This window comes from Sus scrofa, chromosome 7, assembly GCF_000003025.6.
Source record: "Sus scrofa isolate TJ Tabasco breed Duroc chromosome 7, Sscrofa11.1, whole genome shotgun sequence".
NCBI lineage: Eukaryota > Metazoa > Chordata > Mammalia > Artiodactyla > Suidae > Sus > Sus scrofa.
This window is the reverse complement of record NC_010449.5, coordinates 48,323,163-48,333,765: the sequence shown is the minus strand read 5'-3', so window position 1 is coordinate 48,333,765 and position 10,603 is coordinate 48,323,163.

The following is a 10,603-nucleotide window of genomic DNA, read 5'->3' as shown; positions in this document are numbered from 1 at the left end:
AGCCCTCCACCCCCGCACCGAACACCCCCGCCCCCCGGCCCATGTACACACACAACCCAGGTGCGGAAAGTTCAATCCAGCTCAGAAAGCTTCTCGTGTCTTCAAATAGCTTTAACAACAACATATTCTGTTAAAACAATATATTTTTGTTTTCCTTGCTGTCTTCTCAGGATATCTTTGAATATATTCGAGGCTATTATATTCGATTACATGTTTTCTCTCAACAAGATATTTTAACCTGGAAAGAGCAGGGTAGGGTTAAAATGTCCGTACCTGTTGATCCTCTGAGCGCCCTTCCGGGCACCCCTTCCCCAGGAAGTAGCAGAAAATAGAAAGGGTGGCTACACATGGAGAGTTTTCTCTGACACTGGGGACCGTGGCTGAAAAACCAGACTAACCAAGATGGGCACTAGGAAAAGTTGGGGTAAATAAACTGGGTGCATCGACTCTCTGTGAACTGGTATTACCAGCCCATTTGACTGGATGGTGTCATGGGTCTAAAACATGTCCTCAAAGTCTTTGACACTCACCCCATCCAGAGGTGGGGCCCGTGGCCCGCCCTTTGAGCCTGGGTTGTGGGCATGGTGGATTGTGGCTGCCTCAATGAAGGATATGAGATGGAAGGGCTGCTGTGTGGCTTCCAGGCTTGGTGGGAAATGGCCACAGAGCTTCTTCTGGTTTCACTTGGGACACTTGCTCCAGATCCCTTGAACCTTATAGATCCATGTATATCACTCTAAGGAGCCAGCTGCCCTGAGGCTGCTGCACTAGGAGCACCTGCTCTGTGCATCTCCCTGGCCCAGGTGCCAGATATGAAAGCAAAGAAGGCTTTGAGAGGACCCCGCCCCAACCCCCCATTGACCCTGAATGGGAACTGCCCCTGGCTGAGCAAAATAAACTGTTGCTATTGGTTGAAGACACTGTTTGGGCGATGGGCTGTGGAATCTTACACAAGGTCACATAACTAATGAAGAGGGATGGTTCATCTCAGGGGCCACATGGCCATGGGGAAGGGGGTAGGGCAGTGAGGGCACCATGTAGAAAGCCTGCAGGATGAAGACCAAGCTGGGAGGTCCCTCAAAAGGACCCTAAAGAGGGAGTTCCCATCGTGGCTCAGTGGAAACGAATCTAACTAGCATCCATGAGGACAAGGGTTCGGTCCCTGCCTCGCTCAGTGGATTAAGGATCCGGCGTTGCCCTGAGCTGTGGTGTAGGTCGAAGTTGCAGCTCGGGTTCTGCGTTGCTGTGGCTGTGGTATAGGCCGAAGCTATAGCTCTGATTGGATTCCTAGCCTGGGAACCTCCATATGCCGTGGGTGTGGCGCTAAAAAGACAACAACAAGAGATCCTAAAGAGAGGTATCTTTGCAAGCTTCCCCCTGACCTGTGTTCTGTGTTTCTTCTCCATTCTCTTTTAACTCTCAATAAAACTTCATTAAATCTTAAGGTCCAGGGTCTGCTGTGTAGTAGGAAATTGAGCAAAGGACCTAAGGAGCAAAGGGGAACCTGAGTCCATCTCCCCTGAGACCAGGGTGGTGGGAGCAGGAGAATCACTGGAATGGCTGAACCCTGAGGGATGGGGCCCACCCAGGGTCACGGACACCAGAGGCAGCAAGGAGCAGAGGAAAGAGGGGCCCAGAGTGCCAGGGCTTGACCAACTCCATCCTCTGCACACCCATGAGACTGCACTGAGACGCCCCAGAAATGGGGCTGGGGGAATCCTTCGGGGGGTTTTGTCCTAACACCAAAGGCAGTCAGGTTTGTCCTATTTTCATTTGAGTACTTAGGAGGAATGTGACCTTATTCTGCAATCACAGGCTGCTGAGGCCCTAGACATTCAAGAGAGGTGAATATGCCTGTAAAGTTTCCCCAAATAGCTAAGAAATTAGCGCCCCCGAAATAGCTGCATAAGAGCAATGAGGGGGCAAGGCTTGTTCTGGGGCGGCCTCGACTCCTTTTCCTCCTCCTCGGCTTCTCCGCCATCCCTCCCTTTCTCTCCAATCTGCCACTTTCCTCCTTCTCTCTCCTTCCCCGTTCTTCCCTTTCGTCTCTCCCGTTCTCCTCTTGTCCCTCCTCCAGCCTTCCACGCCCTCCTCTGTCCTTGGCAGGCCCCAAGCCCCACCGTTTGCATTTCACAGCAGCCCTGAAGAAGCAGGCTTTCAGCACACATCCCTTCCAGGGTCCTGTCTCCACTGCTCTGAGGGTGTGTGGCTGCTGGTGCCAGCTGGCCAAGCAGCACGGCCTGTGCCCATCAGAAATGCCGTGAGAAGGGAGGTGCTCGGCAAGGAGAGCTTCTCTTATGAAAAAGGAAAAAACGAGGTCGTGACGTTCACTCATTCGCTCAACCAACAATCATGGCTAATGCATTGTAATAAATGCCACAGTGAAATTCTGCACAGGAAAGGAGAAAGTCAACCCTTATGGGGGTAGGGGGTGTTGGGACAATTTATCTAAGGAGAAGGTGACCCTATAACTCACTATCCAACCCAGGACATAGCTGAGAGTGGAAAATCCCCTCGGGCAGTAGGTACGAACCAGAACCATCCCGGGCAAACAAGGACACCTGGTCACCCTAGCTCTGAAGATTGTTTAGGGGGCCCCCATTTGGAAGATAAGGGTACTGTGCATCAGACAAAGTGAACAACGTGAGGGGTTACAAAAATTTTGTGTTTGATTGTGGATGCTCATCCTCGGGTGTCCTGAAGTGAGGTTGGAGAGACGACAGAACGTAAGACTGAAAAATTCCTTTTAAAGTCAGTGTGTGTGTGTGTGTGTGTGTGTGTGTGTGTGTGTATTTTTAGAGCTGCAACTGCAGCATATGGAAGTTCCCAGGCTATGGGTCGAATCAGAGCTACAAGTGCCAGCCTATACCACAGCCACAGCAACAGCAATGCCAGATCCAGGCAATGTCTTTGACCTACACCACAGCTCACGGCAATACCAGATCCTTAACCACTGAGTGGTGCCAGGGATCGAACCTGTTTCCCCATGGATACGAGTCAGATTCATTTCTGCTGAGCCACAACAGGAACTGACTCTAGGTCCGTTTTTAAAGGCTCTCAGATGCAAAGCCAGCTCCTCTGTTACTCCTTAGGGATTAAGTGTAATGCTCCAAAAAAATGATTATTATCACATTAATAGGATATAAAAGGACAAAAAATACATTGTGTCAACAGATGGTTGAAAAAAGGTGTTTTATAATATCCAATATCTACTATTAACAAAAAAACTTTGTGAACTTAAAATACTTTCTTAATAAAATATCTATTCCCAAACACCTATCAATATTAACCTTAAGAAACACTGCAGTTAAAAATTATGATGGGGAGTTCCTGTTGTGGTGCAGTGGAAATGAATCCGACTAGGAACCATGAGGTTTTGGGTTTGTTCCCTGGCCTTGCTCAGTGGGTTAAGGATTGCCCAGCATTGCCCGTGAGCCATGGTGTAGGTCGCAGACGTGGCTCAGATCTGGCGTGGGTGTGGCTGTGGTGTAGGCCAGTAGCTACAGCTCCGATTAAAGCCTGGGTACCTCCATATGCCTCGGGTGCGGCCCTAAAAAAAAGACAAAAAAAAAATTATGATGGGAAAAAATCCTCTACACATTTTAAAAACATCATGCACATGGAGGAATAGGAGGAGAGGAGGGGGGAGGGGGAGAAGGAATCGGAAGAGGAGGAGAAGAAGAAACAATGAGAGTTTTATAACTCATTAAAAAAAAAAAAAAAATCCCCAGACCTCCAGCCCCTCCCAGAGGTGCCTTGCTGCTGGGTCATGTGACCTGCTCTGGCCAACAGGCTTCAAGAGGAAGTGACATATGCTACTTCCAGCCCAAAACAGAGAGGAGCCTAGTGTTTCCTGCCAGAGCAAACAAGAAAACTACTGAAGATGGAGCCCTCACAAAATAAGGATGCCTCAGTCAGCTTGCTCCCTGCATGGGGTGGAGTCTCCCACTAACTTTTACTGGACATACCATGTGCTTGAAAAAACACCCCCTCTGTCTTAGTGATAAGCTGCCAAGATACTGGGATTCACTAGTTACTGTAGATAAACCAGCCTCTCCTCGATGTCAACACTTCAGTGGTTCTTGACCCAGGCTGCACATCAGAACCACTTGGGAACCCTGGCGAAAATGCTAGTTCCCAGGCTGCATCAGAGAGCTTCTGAATTAATTGCTTGGAGGGTGGCTCAGGCAACAACAGTTTTCAGAGTTCCCCGGGAGAGTGTACTGAGAAGCCCTAGTTGAAAACCACTGCTTTCAGTAAAGCTGAGCATTCTGTAGGGTAAGATAGCATGTGGTTCACGATTAGGTCAGCGTCTGCTCTGCAGACTTGAGTCTGTCCCCGAGCTTGTTATTCACTATGAATTTGTACTGCCCCGAGCTTACATACAGTTGCTGATTCTTTTTTTTTTTTTTTTTTTTGTCTTTTTGTCTTTTTGCCATTTTCTTGGGCCACTCCTGCGGCATATGGAGGTTCCCAGGCTAGGGGTCGAATCGGAGCTGTAGCCACGGGCCTATGCCACAGCCACTGCAATGCCGGAGCAGGGCCAGGGATCGAACCGGCAACCTCCTGGTTCCTAGTCGGATTCGTTAACCACTGAGCCACGACGGGAACTCCTAGTTGCTGATTCTTTAGAAGCTTGCGTGAGCTTCTGGGAGGGTTTGGTACCAGGCATGCTGTGTCTGAGATGCAGAGGGAAGCAGCATGTTTTCCTTTGCATCTCAGAGACAGCCCCTGTTAGAGGCATCTCTGTAAATAGACAAGTAAGGCTGTTGGGGGGAAATCCAACCTGGAGGGTTCAGCCAAGTTTTCTGCACAGAAACTGTTCAGAGCTAGGACCCCCACGGCATTTGGAGGCGAGCTGGTTCTGCTGAGCTCCTGTGTTCTGATGGCATCTGCCTATTGGGGTCAGGAGAGAAGCTGAGACTGTGAGTAGGGTTTCCAAGGCAGGGTGCGAACATCTCTGCTCTCATCAGCCTGGGAGCAGGTCTCGGGCCCGGGGCTGGATTCCAGGGAGCGCACGCGGGTTCATGTCCCTCTTATAGTGGCATAAGCGGGCCCCACTGCATAAGGCAGGCTGAGAGATGGGCTGGGAGACTGTTCTATAAAATCAGGACTCTCTGGAAGTGTAAGTTTGTCCCAGAGGTTTTGTAAAGTCTGTACAGACTGGTTTCTACACCACGTGGGAAGTCAGGGGGCTTTGTCATAATAAATACGTCTCCTCTTCTGCTCCCCACATTCCATAGCCCCAAAGCCTGTGATCTTCATAATCCCTCTTACTCTTCCTGACGCAGGGTTGCCCCACAGATCTGCATACACCCAGGCTGCACCTGCTACCCTCCCTTCCTGGGCCAGTGGCTGACATCACTAAAAATTCCCAGTGGCCTTTGCCACCAAGCCTGTCCGAGGCCATGGGCTCCTTATCGCAGCAATCCAGGCAGCTGCTGCCTGCTGGCCAGTGTTGGTATTGGACACCAAACATGTGCTTTTATCCCAAGGACATGGTGGTGCCAGCTAGACACAGCCGGCCCTCTCGGGTAGGCATCGTCTAGGGCCACTTTCACGCTGCGAAGGTGGAGTTCACAGTTGCAGCAGATAATCTACGGCCCACAAAGCCTAAAATATTTACCATCTGGCCCTTTGCAGAAAAAGTATGCCGATCCCAGGTAGAGGCAAAGCATGCTCAAATGTGTTTTTTCTTCCAGAATAGTAAAATTGTCATTAAACTTATACATAGAGCCTGTATTTCTATTCACGCACACAAAAAAAATGTAAATAGAGAGTCATTATCTGAAACAAAAAATAGGGAATGGAGGGAGTTCCCATTGTGGCGCAGTGGAAACGGATCCAACTAGTATCCATGAGGTTGCAGGTTCGATCCCTGGCCTCGCTCAGTGAATCGGGGATCCCATTCACTGAGAGAACTGTGAACTATGATGCAATTTGCAGACGTGGCTTGGATCCCGTGTTGCATGGCTGTGGTGTAGGCTGGCAGCTATAACTCCGATTCGACCCCTAGCCTGGGAACTTCCATATGCCACGAGCGCGGCCCTAAAAAGCAAAGAAAAAAAAAAAAGGAGTGGACATACCTAGTTATTGTGGGAATCCAATGGGACTAACTTCAGGGGTTACTATACCTAGTGAACACAACCTCAGTTGGAAAACTGCTTTAACTCTCTTCCTAGAGCCAGAGCTTTCTCAGGCTGTTTCTCTGGCACCCAGTCTCCCAGGCTACAGGCTTACCCTGCGCCAGCCAAATAGCACAAGGATGCCAGCACAGGGGGTGGCTAGGAACCCTTCCAGCTGGGCTGTGACGTGATGTCCCTTCCCAGGCTTCCGTCCCTGGGCTCAGGGTGGGGAAGACGGAGGGAGAAGACTCTCCAGCTGCCCACACACCCATGACTCCAGCCTTCCAGTTAGGATGTGGTTGCCGGGGAGACACAGTCCCCTCAGCTCCTGGCCCCCTGTCCTAACGAAGAGCTAATTAACATCAAAAGCATTGCTTTAGCCCACCGCTGCTTTCCATAATCACTGCTCATTCTCGGCTGCAGCTTCAAAGCTGCCTCTCCCTTCAGTACACATTATGCGCCGGAAGCATGTTTTTAGACAGTGATCTGAGCTGCCTGCTTTGACAGTCACCCACCCAGGCACTCTGATGTGCTTGGTAAATATTAGCCCTCACCGGTGTGACGAGACACCAGCCTAGGAATCAGGGTTCCATCTCCCTTTCTGGTTCACAGACATGCGTGTTGCTCTGAACGGTGAGGAGATAGTGGCTGGTCCCCGTCTTCTCCTCAGACAAGGAGCTCAAAGCCTCGCTGTGGGAAGGAGAGGCCACACCTCGAAGGAAGAGGCCCTCACCACCAGCCCCAGAGAATTCACACGGGTTTCTTTGAATTCCTCATCCGAGCTGATGATCATTCCTCGCCCATCACTGGGTGGGACCAGACCCCAAATGTCTTGAAAACAAGACATTGGGGCTTTATCTTGGCTGGTTCCTGGGGTAGAAGGATGTGTTCACTGGACTTTTAATTTCTGTAAACTGATCTTGAACATCCACAAAATGGCCATGAACTGTCCCCAAGCAAACCCCTGGCTCACCCCCAAACATCTGGAGACTTTGGATAGCCCCAAACCCCGTGCTCTAACAGTCACGGTGAACCTTCCAACAGAGCCGATCCCAAGCTCACGCACCCTGCCAGGCCCCCGTTGGCTCCTTCCCAAGGGAACCATGATAAAGGCCCTTGCCCACAGCTCCTGTCTCTTCCTCTGCTTTGTGACCAACCCTCTTCTTCCCGAGTGGCCCTACTTGACATGTCGTGGGAATTGTAAGTATGAAATAAAAAAGCTGTAAACCTCTTTCCCGTTTCTTTTGCTTTGCATCTGGCTTCACCATACCCCACTCAAATTAATATGGTTAGAGCAAGTGGGGACCAAGATTTTCTTTCTTTTTCTTTTTCTTTTCTTTTTTTTTTTTTTTTTTTTTTTTTTTGGTCTTTTTAGGGTTGCACCCACAACCCTAAAGATTCCCAGGCTAGGGTCCAGTCAGAGCTGTAGCCGCTGGCCTACACCACAGCTCACGGCAACACTGGATCCTTAACCCACTAAGCAAGGCCAGGGATCAAACCCGCATCCTCATGGATGCTAGTCAGGCTCGTTAACGCAAACACCAAGGGTACAAGATTCTAAAGCTGCGACAGCCCAGAGGTCCCTGGTGGCTCAGTGAGTTAAGTATCTGGTGTTGTCACTGCTGTGGCTCTAGTCACTGCTGTGGCACAGGTTCGATCCCTGGCTACACAACTTCTGTAAGCTGTGGGCACAGCCAAAAAATAAAAATAAACCCCTCGAAAACCAAAATGCTAAAATTGTGACAGCCGAAAGGGTCATTCACTGAGGGGTGTGAGTGTAGGAAGTGAATCGAAGCCAAGAGAAAACTCCAAGATAGAAAAGGATCTTCCTGAAAAGAGATGTTACAGACTCGATTCTTTTCCCTTATTTAACAGCCTTAATAGATTAGTCAGGAATTTGCTGGAGATACTTTTTGTGCAGATGTCAGGGAGGCACATAATGTGACAACCTTAAGAACAGGCTGGGGTGAGGTATAATTATCCTTCTAGGCGGGCTGGAAACCAATTCAACTACTCTAACCAAAGGCTATTGATGACACAGCTTGTCACCTGCAAGGCCATCAGAGCCACTACGTCGACTTCAACTGTGGCTCAGATGAAGATGCAGAAGGCAAGTTGACCTGATTTGCAGACACCACAAAGTGGAGCACAGTCCTGAACAAGCTGGACGATGAAGTTGGGACTCGTGAGACCCTGACCTGGAAAGCAGCATGATTAACTGCAGAGGCTCTGAACCGAGTCTCCCTAGAATCAACTCCCAGCTCCACCACTTACCAGCTAGTCATCTTTGGCAAAATGCTAGGGCTCAACCATCGCTAAATGAGTGTCTGCCTCATTAAATCAATGGGCGGGAGGAGGAAGTGGGGGGTAAGGACAGGTGACATCAAGCTGATAGAGAGGCCCTGTTCCAGGCAGAAATCAGGGGCTCCATGTGCGGCTCTGGGTCCCTCAGGCTTCATCTATAGAGAGAAGCCTGACATCAGAAAGTCCGATGGTCCCCATATTATCCAGGAAACCTTCAGGAGCAGAGGCTGGCTTGGGAGACTGAGGCTGGGTGAATGAGGTGGCTGTCATGGCCCAGGGGCTGGGGGCACAGAGAGGGCAGGCGTCTGGGATGGGCCACTGGCCGCTCTCGGGCAGGTGTGGCCTGTTGCAGGGAGGGATGGCCTGAGGGCCCTGGAGGGAGCAGGGAGGCGTGGGCTTCCACATGGGTAGATTCCAAACCCAGCAATGGAGCAGAGCAGGGTGTGGTCTAGGGAGTGTCCAGGTCAGCTCCACGGTCATCACCGACACCCAGGAAATGAGAGATCCAGGCAGAGTCAGTGGGCAATTTTAGTCTGATGGGTTGGCACGTAGGCTGGCCTGGGAGCTGGGCCAGGGTCTAAATCTCACTGCTCGGCAGCTCTGAGCGAGGCATGAGCGGCCCGGAGGCACTCCCGCCCGTCAGCCCTAAAAGCCTGGGTGTGCTGACTGCACAAGACGTGACTAAGACCCCAGCCCTAGGGAGTTCCCGTGGCTCAGTGGTAATGAACCTGACTAGCATCCATGAGTATGTGGGTTTGATCCCTGGCCGTACTCAGAGGGTTATGGATCCTGCATTGCTGTGAGCTGTGGTATAGGTCACAGACATGACTTGGATCCTGCATTCCTGTGGCTGTGGTATAGGCCGGCAGCTACAGCTCTGATTCGACCTCTAACCTAGGAACTTCCATATGCTACGGGTGCGGCCCTGAAAATACAAAAAAAAAAAAAAAAAAAAAGACCCCAGCCCTAGTTTTATGATTTGGGACAAGTCACTTAGTACGTCTGGACCTCACAATCTGCAACTATATAATGGTACTAACCTACTTCCCAGGGCGATTGTGCGGAACACGCGGACTAATTATAGTCAAATACTTGGCGCGCTGCCTGCCACAGAGCAGACACTCGACGGTTAAGGCCTTCCTCCATCTCCTACTTCGCTTCATATCTTGCAGAAGGAGCCGGGGCAGAACACTTACCGAGGAGGAGTTCTGACAGCAGTGGGGCTTCGGGGGTGAGGGGAGTCAAGTGAAGCCTGCGACCACAACTGAGCCCATCACCATGACTGAGAAGGGGCTGGACCATGAGAACCAGAGCCCTCCCGTCCTGCCAGGTGTCAATCCCCACCTCTGAAGGTGCCCAAGGACCGCAGCAATCCCATCAGAGGCAGGAGAGCCCAGACAGTGCGCTGAGCTAGCAGAGGTTTGCAGAGCTCCAAAGCTCAGCTCCCAACCTCAGGCCAGTGGACACAGAGCTGCATTTCCTTGGTTGCTGGCATTTACCCTGGGGAGGGGGGTGTGTGTGGCTTTTACTTTCCATTTGTCTTTGGCTTCCTTAGCATTTCTCCACAGAAACTAGTAAACTGGATGCATTCGCCAACTGTGAATCATCTAAGTTTTTGAATGGGTGCACATTCCAAAGGGGAAGCGCCCGGAATTCCCGTGCCTGGGGTGTCCTGGAAGTTCATCTAGACCAGGGGCTCCTAAGAGGCTCCTTATGAAAGCAGTTAAAGAGCTAGACCCTTGGGAGCTTTCCTGTGGTGCAGCAGGTTAAGGATCCAACACTGTCACTGCAGTTGCCTGGGTCGCTGCTATGGCGAGGGTTCCATCCCTGGCCCGGGAATTTTCACATTCCATGGGTCTGGACAAAAAAAACCAAAAAAAAACCTAGACCCTCACCCACACATAAATGCTTACACACATAAAATTTTCTTAAAATTTCAAGGATTTGGCAAAGTCCCCCATAACGGACCTATAGCTCCAACATTAAGAACTTCCTTCAACTCCCTCAGGTTGCAGATGGGGAAACTGAGTTTCATAGAGAAGGGACTGGGCCAAGGTCACACGGGTGTAGTGGCAGAGCCAGGAGGCATATTTCCCACCATGTCTCTTAATACCTGTTTCTAGAGAGCTGTCACCCAGGCCAGAAGATGGGGTCACCTGCAGGCAGCCTACTGC